A 14,753-nucleotide genomic window follows, 5' to 3' on the forward strand; every position below is an offset into this window, starting at 1 on the left:
AAGTGCTATTCATTACTTTGTGTATCTTTGTTGTAGGGCTGGCTGGTCTTATGTGCAGGGACCTGAGCAAGTGCCAGGCCCCAAAGCCAGAGGAGAAAATGGACTGTCTTCCATTTTGAACTGTCTTCCTTCTGGCCCTGCTACCTGAGACAAAGCTAAGCAGGCACTTTACTGCCAACTCTGAGTCCTCTGCCCTCTGCCAGACAGAAATACTTATTCCTTATGTCCTGCTCATTGAGAGGGTAGACATAGCTGGTGAGCTGCTAGCTGGTGCACAGGCCCCAGCAAATTCTTTGTGCTGCTTGGGTATAACTTTTGAAGGCAAAGGATGAATAAACCCACCCTTGGGATTGCAATATGTGTGTGTGTGGGGCGGGGGGAAGGGGGTTGGATACAAATTCATTTTGTGCTGTTTTTGTTCCTCTTTTCCCGCTACTGCAATGACCCTCCCTCTCTTCCTATTCCTGTGTCCTCCTCTTTCTATGCTCTTTGAGACCCTTCCCTAGGTCCAGATGCAAACCCCAGTCTACTCCCAGTAAACAGGGAGCTTTATACACTCTGCCCATCTCTTCCTGGCCACCAGCTCTCTCACCGTGTCTTATGCACTGGAATAAAAGTCCTGTGGCACAGCTGTGACTGGCTTAGCTGATTGCAGCTTGCAGAGCTTGAGATGTGGGACTAAAATGACCGTGTAGATGCTTGGACTGGCGCCCAGGCCCTGGGAATCTCCCCCCTCACAGGATCCAGGAGCTCAGGCTCCAGCATGAACCTGAATGTGTACACAGCTGTTTTTAGCTCAGCAGTATGCACATGAATCTATCAATAGAGGCTCTGAGACATGCTGCCAATGTGGTTTTCTTCCCTGTGTTGATGTAGCATAAGGCTGCATCTTCTCTGGGGAATGTCTGAATGTTTCCCTCCTTTTCTTCTAGCATCAGTACTATACTGCTGCTATCAGCTATGGTTGAAGTGCTAGTGCAGGCTAAGGTCAGGTCAACGCTACTGGCCAGCAAACAGGCAGCAATCAATCAATCCCATCTTGTCTCGACTGGCAATTACTCTCCTGTCAACTCCGGAACACCACCGGAACTAGAAGCCCAAGGGTGTCAATGGGAGAGCAACTACTGTCAACTCACAGCAGTGAAGACCTGGTGGTAAGTAGATCTAAGTATGTCGACTTCTGCTACACTATGCATGTAGCTGAAGCTGTGTAACCTAGATCAATGGCCCTCAGTAGTGTAGACCAGGCCTAAGTCACATAGCCATCCTCAAAGAGGAAGCAAGGGAGAAATAGCCACTTCCCCTAATATAAAAAATGTAGCTGCATAATCATTACTAGATTCCTCACCTCACCCCTCTTCCTCACCCTGAAATGATATGAGGAGAAATTCTCAGAGAGCAAGGGGAGGCCCAGAGCTGAGCAGGTATTGTGTATTTCTTTGAGAAGAAATAGGATGACAGTGGGTGTTAGAGAAGGTTGGGCATTGAAAGTGGCAGCCAGTGTACACAATGGAATGGGGCTGGACTGGAAAATGGTGTCAGCAAATGGCTGCAAATGATGGCAATCATTTCCAGGGATGCTGTCTGAAAGAGAACAAAGAAAGTACACTCTCCCTTTCGCCTCATGCAAAGAGCCCAGAGTTTCTGTCCTCATTACTGGCCCAGGGCTGCCATGTAACCATACAAAACCGAAAAAGCCTCCCTTTGAACTTCCAGGCAAGAACAATGCAAAAAAGAGCAGGGAAAAATTGTTTATTACGGAGAAAATTGCAGCACTTTGAATAATGAGGAAGCAAATGCAGCTGAGGGCTCAAATTGATCCTCCATTATGCTTGTGATTAAAGATAATGCATGAAGGAAAGGGAACTAGAGAACAGCATGCGTGCTAGTCGGGCAGTGAGTGACAGAACACTGACTGGTTTCAGAGAGGGCGCCGTGTTAGTCTGTCTCAGCAAAAACAACAAGGAGTCCCACCGGAGAGGCCGCTGCATCTTCAAGGCTAACAAATTTATTAGGGCATAAGCTTTCCTGAGATCAAGCACCTGAGAGAGTGAGTTGTAAGAGAAAAGAACAAAAAAGGAAGGGATACACTGATGGGAGTCTAACTACAGTTCATATTAAATCAGAATGGATGTGGCTCACTCCAAAGTGGTGAGAAGGTGAGAGTACCTGAAGGAGAAATCACTTATTGTAATGAGAGAGCCAGTCAATTCCCTTATTTAAACCTTTTTTGACAGAGTCAAATTTACATACGAATACCAGCCCAGTAGTTTCCTGTTGCAGTCTGGGTTTGAAGGTTTTTGTCTCAGAATGGCATCTTGCAAGTCAGTAACTATGCGTACAGGGAGGGTGAAGTTCTCCCCCCACTGGTTTGTGTATGTTACCATTCTTGATGCCTGATTTGTCTCCATTCAATCTTTTGCATAGAGACTGTCTGATTTGTCCAATGTACGTGGCAGAAGGGCATTGCTGACACACGATGGCATACATCACATTAATAGGTGTGCACACGAATGAGCCTTTGACGCATGGCTGATGTAGTTAGGTACTGTGTGAACAGGGACAGCAAACAGAGTTTTGAGAGGGAGTTCTCCAGGTAAAGGAGGAGCAAATACGGGACCCTTGAGGTTAGTGGCTGTCTGTAGTGTGTGTTTGTGTGTTTTGGGGGTTACTTGCTGTGTGCTGAGCTTGTGTTTGTCTGTGTGTTTTATTTGTTTGAAGGAGTGTGTGCTGTGGCTGGCAGTTGGAAGCAGTGAGCTTCTAAAGTTTTGAAATCTAGAAGCCTCTGTTAATTGGCTAAGCCTTAGTCAGGGGGCAGGGCTATCAGGAAGGCCACGGCTTATAAAGCAGCGAGTAAGCAACCATGGAGCTTTGTGAACAGGAACAGCAAACAAGGAGTTTTGAGAAGCAGTGGGGAAGGGGAGCAGGAAGGGGCCGAGGTACACTTGCCATTCTTTATAGTTTAGTTTAAAGGTTTTAATTAAAACTTCCTGATTTAACTAAAAACCCCATCAATAACCTAAGTAGCTGTAGCAGAGAATGTAGGCAGAAGCCCAGCAGCATAGTGGGGGCTATCTTGTTTATTGCACTCAGTGTAGCATGTATGATTACCTACCCTATGGGTGGGTGGCGTATGTGTGCATTTGGTGCAAAGAGCTCCTGGCCCTCAGAGACTGAGTATGGGCTTTGGAGGCAGGGTGGCTGAACTGGAGGAGCTGAGGGAGGTGGAGAGGTACATAGATGAGGCTTTCCGGGACACAGTAGAATTGTCCCACCTCCATTCAGACAGCCCCTGCACTGTTAAGGAGGATGAAAGGCTCAGGGAATGAGAGCAGTCAATGGGAGCAGAGGGAAACCTTCCCATAGTTGGGACCCTCCTTCCAGATGTTAGTGTATCCTCTCACACTGAGGTTACCTCTCTGGGGGAGGGAACTCCAGTCAGTAGGAAAAGGCAGGTGTTAGTAATGGGAGATTTGATCATTAGAAATGTAGATAGCTGGGTTTGCGATGACTGGGAGAAACGTATGGTGACTTGACTGCCTGGTGCAAAGGTTGTGGATCTCTCGAGGCATCTAGATAGACTTATGTGTAGTGCTGGGAAGGAGCCGGTAGTTGTGGTACATGTAGGTACCAATGACATAGGGAAGGATAGCAGAGACATCCTGGAGGCCAAATTTAGGCTGCTAGGAAAGAGACTGAAATCCAGGACCTCTATGGTGGCATTCTCAGAAATGCTTCCAGTTCCACATGCAGGGCCAGGTAGGCAGGCAGAGCTTCAGAGCCTCAATGTGTGGATGAGACGATGGTGTAGGGAAGAGGGGTTTAGCTTTATAAGGAACTTCGGAAACTTTTGGGATAGGGGGAGCCTATACAGGAAGGATGGGCTCCACCTAAACCAAAGTGGATTCAGATTGCTGGCACTTAACATTAAAAAGGTTGCAGAGCAGTTTTTAAACTAAGAAATGGGGGAAAGCCAATTGGTGCAGAGGAGCACGTGGATCGGAGAGAGAAGTCTCTTAGAGGAGAGCCTTTGATAGAGATTCTCTAGGATTTAGTCAGGAGGAGAGGATGGAAGAGGATAAAGTATGGGCTAGACCAGATGAAAAACATTCACATAAAAATAATCTGACACATCAGAAAAGGGCAGACAAATAAACAGTGACAAGTTTTTAAAGTGCTTGTACACAAATGCTAGAAGTCTAAAAAATAAGATGGGTGAACTAGAGTGCCTCGTGTTAAAGGAGGATACTGATATAATAGGCATCGCAGAAACCTGGTGGAGTGAGGACAATCAATGAGACACAATCATTCTGGAGTACAAAATATATCAGAAGGACAGAACAGGCCGTGTGGGGGAGGAGGAGGAGGAGTGGCACTATATGTGAGTGAAAATTTAGAATCAAATGAAGTAAAAATTTTAAATGAATCAACATCTTCCATAGAGTCTCTATGGCTTGTAATTCCCTGCTCTAATAAGAATATAACTGTAGGGATCTATTATCGACCACCTAACCATAACAGTAATAGTGACTATGAAATGCTGAGGGAGATTAGAGAGGCTATCAAAATAAAGAACTCAATAATAGTGGGGAATTTCAACTATCCCCATATTGGCTGGGTACATGTCACCTCAGGACAAGATGCAGAGACAAAATTTCTTGCTACCTTAAACGACTGCTTCTTGGAGTAGCTGGTGCAGGAACCCACAAGGGGAGAGGCAAGTCTCAATTTAGCCCTGGGTGGCGTGCAGGATCTGGTCTAAGAAGTAATCATAACAGGACCGCCTGGAAATAGTGACCATAATATAAGAACATTGAACATTCCTGTGGTGGGAAGAACATCTCAGCAGCCCAACACTGTGGCATTTAATTTCAAAAAGGGAAACTATGCAAAAACGAGGAGGTTAGTTAAACAAAAATTAAAAGGTACAGTGACTAAAGTAAAATCCCTGCAAGCTGCATGGACACTTTTCAAAGACACCATAATAGAGGCCCAACTTAAATGTATACCCCAAATTAAAAAACACAGTAGAAGAACTAAAAAAGAGCCACTGTGGCTTAACAACCATGCAAAAGAAGCAGTGAGAGATAAAAAGATATCTTTTAAAAAGTGGAAGTCAAATCCTAGTGAGGTAAATAGAAAGGAGCATAAACACTGCCCAAGTAAGTGTAAAAATGTAATAAGAAAAGCCAAAAAGGAGTTTGAAGAACAGCTAGCCAAAAACTCAAAAGATAACAAAATGTTTAAGTACATCAGAAACAGGAAGCCTGCTAAACAACCGTTGCGGCCCCTGGACAATCGAGATACAAAAGGAGCACTTAAAGACGATAAAGTCATTGCAGAGAAACTAAATGAATTCTTTGCTTCAGTCTTCACGGCTGAGTATGTTAGGGAGATTCCCAAATCTGACTCGTCCTTTGTAGGTGACAAATCTGAGGACTTGTCACAGATTGAAGTGTCATTAGAGGAGGTTTTGGTAAACTTAACAGTAATAAGTCACCGGGACCAGATGGCATTCACCCAAGAGTTCTGAAAGAACTCAAATGTGAAATTGCAAAACTATTAACTATGGTTTGTAACCTACACTTTAAATCAGCTTCTGTACCCAATGATTGGAAGATAGCTAATGTAACACCAATATTTAAAAAGGACTCCAGAGGTGATCCCGGCAATTACAGACTGGTAAGTCTAATGTCAGAACTGGGCCAGTTAGTTGAAACACTAGTAAAGAATAAAATTTTCAGACACATAGAAGAACATAATTTGTTGGGCAAAAGTCAACATGGTTTCTGTAAAGGGAAATCATGTCTTACTAATATATTAGAGTTCTTTGAAGGGGTCAACAAACATTTGGACAAGGGAGATCCAGTGGATATAGTGTATTTAGATTTCCAGAAAGCCTTTGACAAGGTCCCTCACCAAAGGCTCTTATGTAAATTAAGTTGTCATGGGATAAGAGGGAAGATCCCTTCATGGATTGAGAAGTGGTTAAAAGACAGGAAACAAAGGGTAGGAATAAATGGTACATTTTCAGAATGGAGAGGGATAACTAGTGGTGTTCCGCAAGGGTCAGTCCTAGGACCAATCCTATTCAACTTATTCATAAATGATCTGGAGAAAGGGGTAAACAGTGAGGTGGCAAAGTTTGCAGATGATACTAAATTGCTCAAAGTAGTTAAGACCAAAGCAGACTGTGAAGAACTTCAAAAAGATCTCACAAAACTAAGTGATTGGGCAACAAAATGACAAATGAAATTTAATGTGGATAAACGTAAAGTAATGCACATTGGAAAAAATAATCCCAACTATACATATAATATGATGGGGGCTAATTTGGCTACAACTAATCAGGAAAGAGATCATGGAGTCATTGTGGATAGTTCTCTGAAGACGTCCATGCAGTGTGCAGCGCCAGTCAAAAAAGCAAACAGGATGTTAGGAATCATTAAAAAAGGGATAGAGAATAAGACAGAGAATATCTTATTGCCCTTATATAAATCCATAGTACACCCACATCTTGAATACTGGGTACAGATGTAGTTTCCTCATCTCAAGAAAGATATACTGGTATTAGAAAAGGTTCAGAGAAGGGCAACTAAAATGATTAGGGGTTTGGAATGGGTCCCATATGAGGAGAGATTAAAGAGACTGGGACTTTTCAGCTTGGAAAAGAGGAGACTAAGGGGGATATGATAGAGGTCTATAAAATCATGAGTGGTGTGGAGAAAGTGAATAAGGAAAAGTTATTTACTTGTTCCCATAATATAAGAACTAGGGGTTACCAAATGAAATTAATGGGCAGCAGGTTTAAAACAAATAAAAGGAAGTTCTTCTTCACACAGTGCATAGTCAACCTGTGGAACTCCTTGCCTGAGGAGGTTGTGAAGGCTAGGATTATAACAGGGTTTAAAAGAGAACTAGATAAATTCATGGAGGTTAAGTCCAATAATGGCTATTAGCCAGTATGGGTAAAGAATGGTGTCCCCAGCCTCTGTTTGTCAGAGGGTGGAGACGGATGGCAGGAGAGAGATCGCTTGATCATTACCTGTTCGATTCACTTCCTCTGGGACACCTGGCATTGGCCCGCTGTCAGCAGACAGGGTGCTGGGCTGGATGGACCTATGGTCTGACCCAGTATGGCCATTCTTATGTTCTTTTGTTCTGTGATGGTGTCAGTAGGGTAGATGTATGGACAGAGTTAGCCACGGGGCTTGTTAGAACAGTGACTGCTGCTGGTCTGGCGTTGGCTTAGTCTGTATATCCAAATTAGTAGTGCTGCTACACAGAAATGAGACTGAATCTGACTATGGGGTCCTATGCTTGTCCAGCATCAGCTTGTTTTGGGGACTGATCTTGTAAAATGCTGAGTACTCTTAATTCCCTTTTACTTCATTGGGAGTTTAGGTTGCTAAGCACCTCACAGATGGCTCTCAGCACAGTTCAAGATTAGGACCCTTCTGGAATTGCTGTTTCTGCTCCCTGCTAGTGATGGGCAAGGGGTCAGAGCGGGGTTTGAGTCAAAAGAGAATCCGTGCATTCTCATGCTTATCCGATATTTCTTCATATTACCTAAATCACCTGAGCCTGCATAATTTGCATGAAAAAACTTCATGAAAATTGGATTCCGTGGGAGGAGTCTGGCACTTCAGATATCAGCCAGAAATTCTGTGAGCATGCTATGCACTAAGGATTTTTGGCACTTTGGTTCCTAGCCAGAGCCCAGAAATCAAAGTAAAAAATTGTGTGTGTGTAAAAACAAGAACAAAAGATCCTTAAAGATCTGACTCTAAAAGTGGGAAAAATGTCGGGAGACTTGTAACCTTAGACCAGAAGTGAATATTTTCCTTCCATCAATCATCTCAAAATAAGAAAAACCTGTTTAGTAGTCACGCACTGCACGGTGGCTTGGAAAGTTTGGTTAAATTCGTGGTTCTACCACAGACTCTCTGTATAACCATGGGCAAGAAAATTGCTGCATCTCTGTCCCTCATGTGGAAAAAGGGAGAGAAATGCCCCTTTTGGCTGCCTTGTATATTTAGATGGTAACATATTTATCAGAGAAGCGCTCTCTCTCTCTCTCTCTCTCTCTCTCTCATGCCCAGCACAACAGGAAACCAGTCCCATTTGGGACCTTTAGGCTCTAATGTTATAAAAGTAGCACAAAAATCTTTGGAGGAAAACCCCTAAAAAGATATAGGATTTGATAAGCAGCTCACGGGCCAGATGCAAGTTGCCAGGTTTATCCCCACACAGGCTTCTAAATGCTAAATTCAACTGAGCCTCTGCAGGTACAGCTGCCTGCAGCTTCTGTAAGCTGTGGTTCACTGTTCCTGGCCAGCGCAAGCTGCTGGGAATGGTGAACTGAAGCCAATGGGAGCTGTGAGCCACCATCCCTATGGACGTGCAGGTGAATGAAGCTTCTGGTGGCTCACCAGGGAATAACCCAGACAAATTATGTCCAGCCTATGATAGCTTTCTTTGATAGGATAATGAGTCTTGTGGATAAAGGAGAAGCGATGGATGTGGTATATCTAGACTTTAGTAAGGCGTTTGATACGGTCTCGCATGGTATTCTTATCAATAAACTAGGCAAATACAACTTAGATGGGGCTACTATAAGGGGGGTGCATAACTGGCTGTATAACTGTACTCAGAGAGTAGGAAAGGTATAACAAGTGGGGTTCCACAGGGCTCTGTTTTGGGACCGGCTCTGTTCAATATATTCATCAACGATTTAGATATTGCATAGAAAGTACGCTTATTAAGTTTGCAGATGATACCAAGCTGGGAGGGGTTGCAACTGCTTTGGAGGATAGGGTCATAATTCAAAATGATCTGGACAAATTGGAGAAATGGTCTGAGGTAAACAGGATGAAGTTTAATAAAGACATGCAAAATGCTCCACTTAGGAAGGAACAATCAGTTTCACACAGAGGGTATGTCTACACTACCCTGCTAGTTCGAACTAGCGGGGTAGTGTAGACATACCCATACAGAATGGGAAGTGATTGTCTAGGAAGGAGTACGGCAGAAAGGGATCTAGGGGTTATAGTGGACCACAAGCTAAATATGAGTCAACAGTGTGATGCTGTTGCAAAAAAGCAAACACGATTCTGGGATGCATTAACAGGTATGTTGTGAGCAAGACACGAGAAGTCATTCTTCCGCTCTACTCTGCGCTGGTTAGGCCTCAGTTGGAGTATTGTGTCCAGTTCTGGGCACCGCATTTCAAGAAAGATGTAGAGAAATTGGAGAGGGTCCAGAGAAGAGCAACAAGAATGATTAAAGGTCTAGAGAACATGACCTGTGAAGGAAGGCTGAAAGAATTGGGTTTGTTTAATGTAGAAAAGAGAAGATTGAGAGGGGACATGATAGCAGTTTTCAAGTATCTAAAAGGGTGTCATAAGAAGGAGGGAGAAAACTTGTTCATCTTGACCTTTGAGGATAGAACAAGAAGCAATGGACTTAAACTGCAGCAAGGGAGGTTTAGGTTGGACATTAGGAAAAAATTCCTAACTGTCAGGGTAGTCAAACACTGGAATAAATTGCCCAGGAAGGTTGTGGAATCCCCATGTCTGGAGATACTTAAGAGTAGGTTAGATAAATGTCTATCAGGGATGGTCTAGACAGTCTTTGGTCCTGCCATGAGGGCAGAGGACTGGACTCGATGACCTCTCGAGATCCCTTCCAATCCTAGTATTCTATGATTCTATGATCCCCGGAGTAAAGTCTCCATAGTGTCTTCCTTGATAGTCAGCCTCAATTGCGGGTCCACCAAAATGCTTAATTTTACCCTGAATTACTATATAAAATATATATAAAAAATTATTCTCATGAGCAAGTGCTCAGAGAACAACTTCTACTGTTAGTCAAAAAATTCTTAACTAATAATCTTTCCTATTTATCTGCATCTTGTACAAACAAAATTATTAATTTTACATAATCCCCTCCAAAATCCATGGGTCAGAGTTAAGGGTGCCTAGTTGTAATAAAATATGCATTCTTTTTAACCGAATGCAGTAATGTATTTGGGGCTAGACTAGATTACCCTGGGAGTCTGTTCTAACCCTGTAACTCTATGATCTTGGGTAAGATTTATGGAAGCCCTCAGCTTTTCATTTTTTTGCCTTTAAGTCAATGATGTAAGTTAATTAAATAAGCTGCTGTTGTTTAGTAAACTGGAACAGTTTTTGAATTAGTCTCTTGGGTTTAAAATTAAATACCATGGCTTTCTTTTAGAAACAGAGAGAGCTATGTTCCTGCAGGGCAAGAAGAATTATTTTACTTCAGCTTCTTCTATCTGTAAGGCCTTGTCTTCATTTATCCCAAGATTGATGCTCTAGAGATTGATCTCTTGGGGTTTGATTTTTCAGGGACCCACTAAATCGACCATTGATGGCATCCCCATTGACCCAGGTACTCCGCCAGGTTGCGAGGAGTAAGGGAAGTCAACGGGAGAGTTTCTCCCATCAACCTCCTGCAGTGGGGCTGTCCCAGAAATTCAGCCTAAGGTAAGTCGACTCCAGCTACGCTATTCTCATAGCTGGAGCTGTGTATCTCCCATAGTGTAGACCTGGCCTTAAACTCAAATGCTTTGTACTGATTCCTTCCCCGTATCCTTGTAGCACTCGACTTTCCCACCAGTCTGATATGAGCTGGAAGCCTGTCTTATTCCACAACTCTTTAGAGTCCTAGTGCCCTGCTATGGGAATTGCTGCTATCAGCTGCCTGCAGCTTCTGCTCCAGGCTTATCTTTCCATGGCACAAAGGTCATTGTCAATTGCTAATCAGCTTGGAGTCCACTGAGAAACATTCGGAACATCCATGCTACAGGCCTGTTCCTGCTTTCTTTCTCTTTTTTCCAAAGCTGTTCTCAGTAACAAAGGAAATAGAGCATCCTTTGCTATTTATTTTAAGGCTGTAATTTTGCTGGCCTCTGAAAATTAAAGCACAGATTTTTAGTGATCATTGCCTTGCTGGGTTGATATCCAGTTGAACTTGTCTTTAATTAAAACATGGAAGCATTTAATTTAAGTGTAATAGTACAGCTAGTGTATGTTGGTGGAATGGAAAATTATCTTTAAGGCCAGATCCCCATTGACATCAGTAGGACAATATTGTCCTATCATTTAGTCGCTTGCCTGATTTGGTCCGCAAGCCTTCAAATAGTATCCTGCCTTGTGCAGCTTGGCCCGCGGCTTGATTCTGGTGAGTGCCATCTCCTTGTGGGCATGATGCCAGCAGTGGATCCCACTCCAGAGTGCCCTCCCTCCTTAGTTCTAAACACTGCTTCAGATAGTCTGATTCTGGCAGGTGCTCAGCACCCACACGTCCCAATGGTGTCCATCCGTCCCGTTGCAGTGTCTAAGCTTCTTTCAGGGACGGACCCCATGTCTGACCAGCCCATGCAGCAAGGAGTATTCGCTGAATCAGAAAGCAGTGTTACTGTTCGCTGCCACAAGCTCATTCCTTTAGATTCTGTTCCCGATACAGCTGCTTGGATTGGGCAGTGATACCTTCTATGTAGAAGCAGGTACTAGAAAGTACATCTGGTGTGGGCTCTGAGGCCTGGTCTGCACTATGTGTTTAGGTCATACTTACCCACATTAGGTTGACTTTGTAACCCATGAGTCTACCTCACCAAGCCCCTTCCACCAACTTGAAAAGCATTTAAAGTCAAAGCGCTGATCTTTATGCCAAAATTGCACAGGGCACGGTGCAAAATGGATACAGGGGGACACCCAGCAGTGCCACCTGAAGACAAAGTAGGCAAAAGGTCGGTCCACTTCAGAGCCTTAAACATGCTGCTTCTATGAGCAGCCGCATGGGATACTAAGGGGGGGGACTCAACCACTGTCCCAAACCTGTCCATGGATACCCGACAAGTGACTCTTCCGGCAGCCACGGGCAACAACGAGGAGGACGTTGTAGATGAAGGGGAGGAGAATGCTCAGCAGGCAGGTGGAGGATCCAATCTCACCGACAGCCAGGACTTTTTCTAACTTTGGAGCCAATCCCCTCCCAGGACTGACTGCTGCTGGATCTGAAGTGGGGAGGGCCCTTCTGGTGAGTTCACATTTGTAATCATGCTACAGTGGTTAAATGTAACTGGGTTTAATCTGGGTGCTCTGCCCTGAGAGGTCCAATGGCATCCAGACTGCCTACACAAAGGGGCTCCCTGAAAAAGTTTAACGTGTCTGGAGGTGGAGTGGAGTCCTCCATGCACATGTCGGCAAAGCTCTCATTGAGTTACTCTTCAGTCCTTCTCAGAAAGTTTCTGGGGAGTGCTGCCTTAGTCAGTCCTCCACGGTCAGGTCTGCCAACAGAGGGGCAAAAAGGGCAGCTGCCCCAAGGCCTGGAAATTCAAAGGGTCCCAGGACTCTCAGCTGCCGCTGCCGCTGCTGCTACTGCTCTGACAGCTCCTGGAAAGGCTCAGGACAAATGGCAGGATAATGCAAGAGGTGTTGGTTATACTTGCCACAGCTGTTTGCAGCTGAATGGGGTCCATGCTTGCCATGCTATGGTAACCCACACACCTGGGCTATGTCTACACTACACATTGTCATGCAAGAAGATATGCAAATGAGGCACAGCGCTAAATATTGCCAAGCCTCATTTGCATACCTAATGAGCCACCATGTTTGCAGAAGGGGCTTTTGTGCAAGAAGGAGCTGTCTACACTGCTCCTTCTTGCACAAAAACCCCCTCTTGCGCAGGAGCCGTTCTACTGCTTATTTTCAGGAAGAACGGCTCCTGCGCAAAAAGGGTTTTTTGCACAAGAAGGAGCAGTGTAGACAGCTCCTTCTTGTGTAAAAGCCCCTTCTGCAAAAATGGAGGCTTATTAGGTATGCAAATGAGGCATGGCGATATTCATTGCTGCGCCTCATTTGCATATCTTCTTGTGCAACAATATGCAGTGTAGATGTAGCCCTGGTGGGTGTGGTTCACTGTCCCACTTAGTGGCACTTAGACCACTTGCAGCCAGAGATAAGAATGAGTGAGCGCTCCAGCCGTAGCTGAGAGCCAGCTGCTTTACAGCTCAAGCTGTAGAGGTTCCTACACTAAGGGCTCATCTAGACTATGCTGAAGTTTTGAAAGAGGATATGCAAATTCTGCAGGGTCTCGAGCTTTCGAAAGTGAAAGTAGTCGGGATGCTTTTTTTTTTTTTTTTCAGCAACCCCCCTGTGAGGGGGTCACTCACCACCGTAGCGGGGGTCCCTCATCTGTCCCCGGAATCAGTCCATTCCGCCCGCACAGGCCTCCGCTTACGTGGCGTTTCCCCTCTGGAATCTTCTAGTCGCGTTGCTCTCTTCGCCACACTGCCCTCCGGCAGTGCCCAAGTCACTCGCTCTGAGCCCCCCTTCCGGGGGATTTGGTGTCTCTCCAGCAGGCCTGTCCGCAGGCCGGCCGGTTGTCTGTCCGAGCGCCCTGGCCCAGCCTAACTCTCTAGCCCTGCCCTAGCTCCAGAGAGCGTCCTGCTCCCCCGGCAGCCAGGCTCACAGCCTTGCCGCAGGCCTAGCCGGCTGGCCGATTGGCGGTCCAAGCGTCCTGGCCCAGCCTGACTCTCTAGCCCTGCCCTAGCTCCAGAGAGCGTCCTGCTCCCTCGGCAGCCAGGCTCACACCCTTGCCGCAGGCCTAGCAGGCTGGCCGATTGGCTGTCCAAGCGTCCTGGCCCAGCCTGACTCTCTAGCCCTGCCCTAGCTCCAGAGAGCGTCCTGCTCCCTCGGCAGCCAGGCTCACACCCTTGCCGCAGGCCTAGCAGGCTGGCCGATTGGCTGTCCAAGCGTCCTGGCCCAGCCTGACTCTCTAGCCCTGCCCTAGCTCCAGAGAGCGTCCTGCTCCCTCGGCAGCCAGGCTCACACTGCCTTGGCTGAAGCAGCCCTGCCCTTTTATAGCCCCCAGCTGGGCCTTAATTGGCCAACGCCGCCCAGCTGGGCTGAACTCCCCGGGCCTGCTCCAGGCTGGGGTTTGGCTCTTAAGGGGCCAGTACAGGGCAGCTGCCCTGTTACACCCCCTCTTTTTTGAAACGCTGTGTAAACAAGATCTCTGCTTTCAAAAGTGAGATCGGAAGAGCCTCTTTCAAAACTTCCATGTAGTCTAGACTTAGCCTAAGCTCCAGAGGTCCTAGGTTCTGATCTGCCCAGTGTCAGGCATCTGCACGGATAACCAGGGAAAAAAGGCTGCGAAAATATTGTTTGCAGTTGCTTTCAAGCAGAGAGGGCTGGAGGAGATAAATACAACCCGGGGTGCTGACATGTACCCAGAACCACCTGCTGAAATACATTTGTCCCATCTGTCACTGGGAGCCTAAACCAGAATGTAAATGGACACAATAGTCCAACTTGTGGATCGGGTATGGTCCATTCAGACTATGAGCACCAGCATGTCTTGATCTAGGTACTACTCACCGGGATCTGTAATTTGTCAGTTCCGTGGAGGTGAGGGGGTGGGGAGCTTCAAACTGCTCTATTCTGGGACTATTCTATTCTTCCCTTGGGCTCCTGGCAAGTTGCTGGTGAATTAATGAAGACCAGTGTTCTAGAAGAGGGGACATTTCAAAATCTTTCCATGATGAGGTGTGTATTGAGACTGTAGGTTTTTTGGATTGGGTGTTCCAAGCATCAGTCCCTTTTCTTCTTTCAAACCTTGTTGACTACTCAGAAGTTTTGCATGTAATACAAACAAATAGGCCCAAAGAAGCAATAACCTCCTTCTCTTTTTTCATGACCCTTCTTCTGATTGCTTCTGCCACA

The 14,753-nt window shown here is 45.6% G+C and overlaps 1 long non-coding RNA gene across 1 annotated transcript in view; it reads left to right on the forward strand.

The window, feature by feature from the left end:
- Positions 1 to 289: 289 nt before the first annotated feature.
- LOC142818865 (uncharacterized) overlaps positions 290 to 14,753 on the forward strand; it is a 40,429-nt gene continuing 25,965 nt past the window's right edge. The window contains exons 1-3 of the long non-coding RNA XR_012896562.1: positions 290 to 1,154; positions 10,374 to 10,511; positions 11,902 to 12,066. This is a non-coding gene — a long non-coding RNA (uncharacterized LOC142818865). The remainder of the gene's footprint in view (positions 1,155 to 10,373; positions 10,512 to 11,901; positions 12,067 to 14,753) is intronic.

The sequence above is a fragment of the Pelodiscus sinensis genome, chromosome 18 (assembly GCF_049634645.1).
Source record: "Pelodiscus sinensis isolate JC-2024 chromosome 18, ASM4963464v1, whole genome shotgun sequence".
Taxonomy (NCBI): Eukaryota; Metazoa; Chordata; order Testudines; family Trionychidae; genus Pelodiscus; species Pelodiscus sinensis.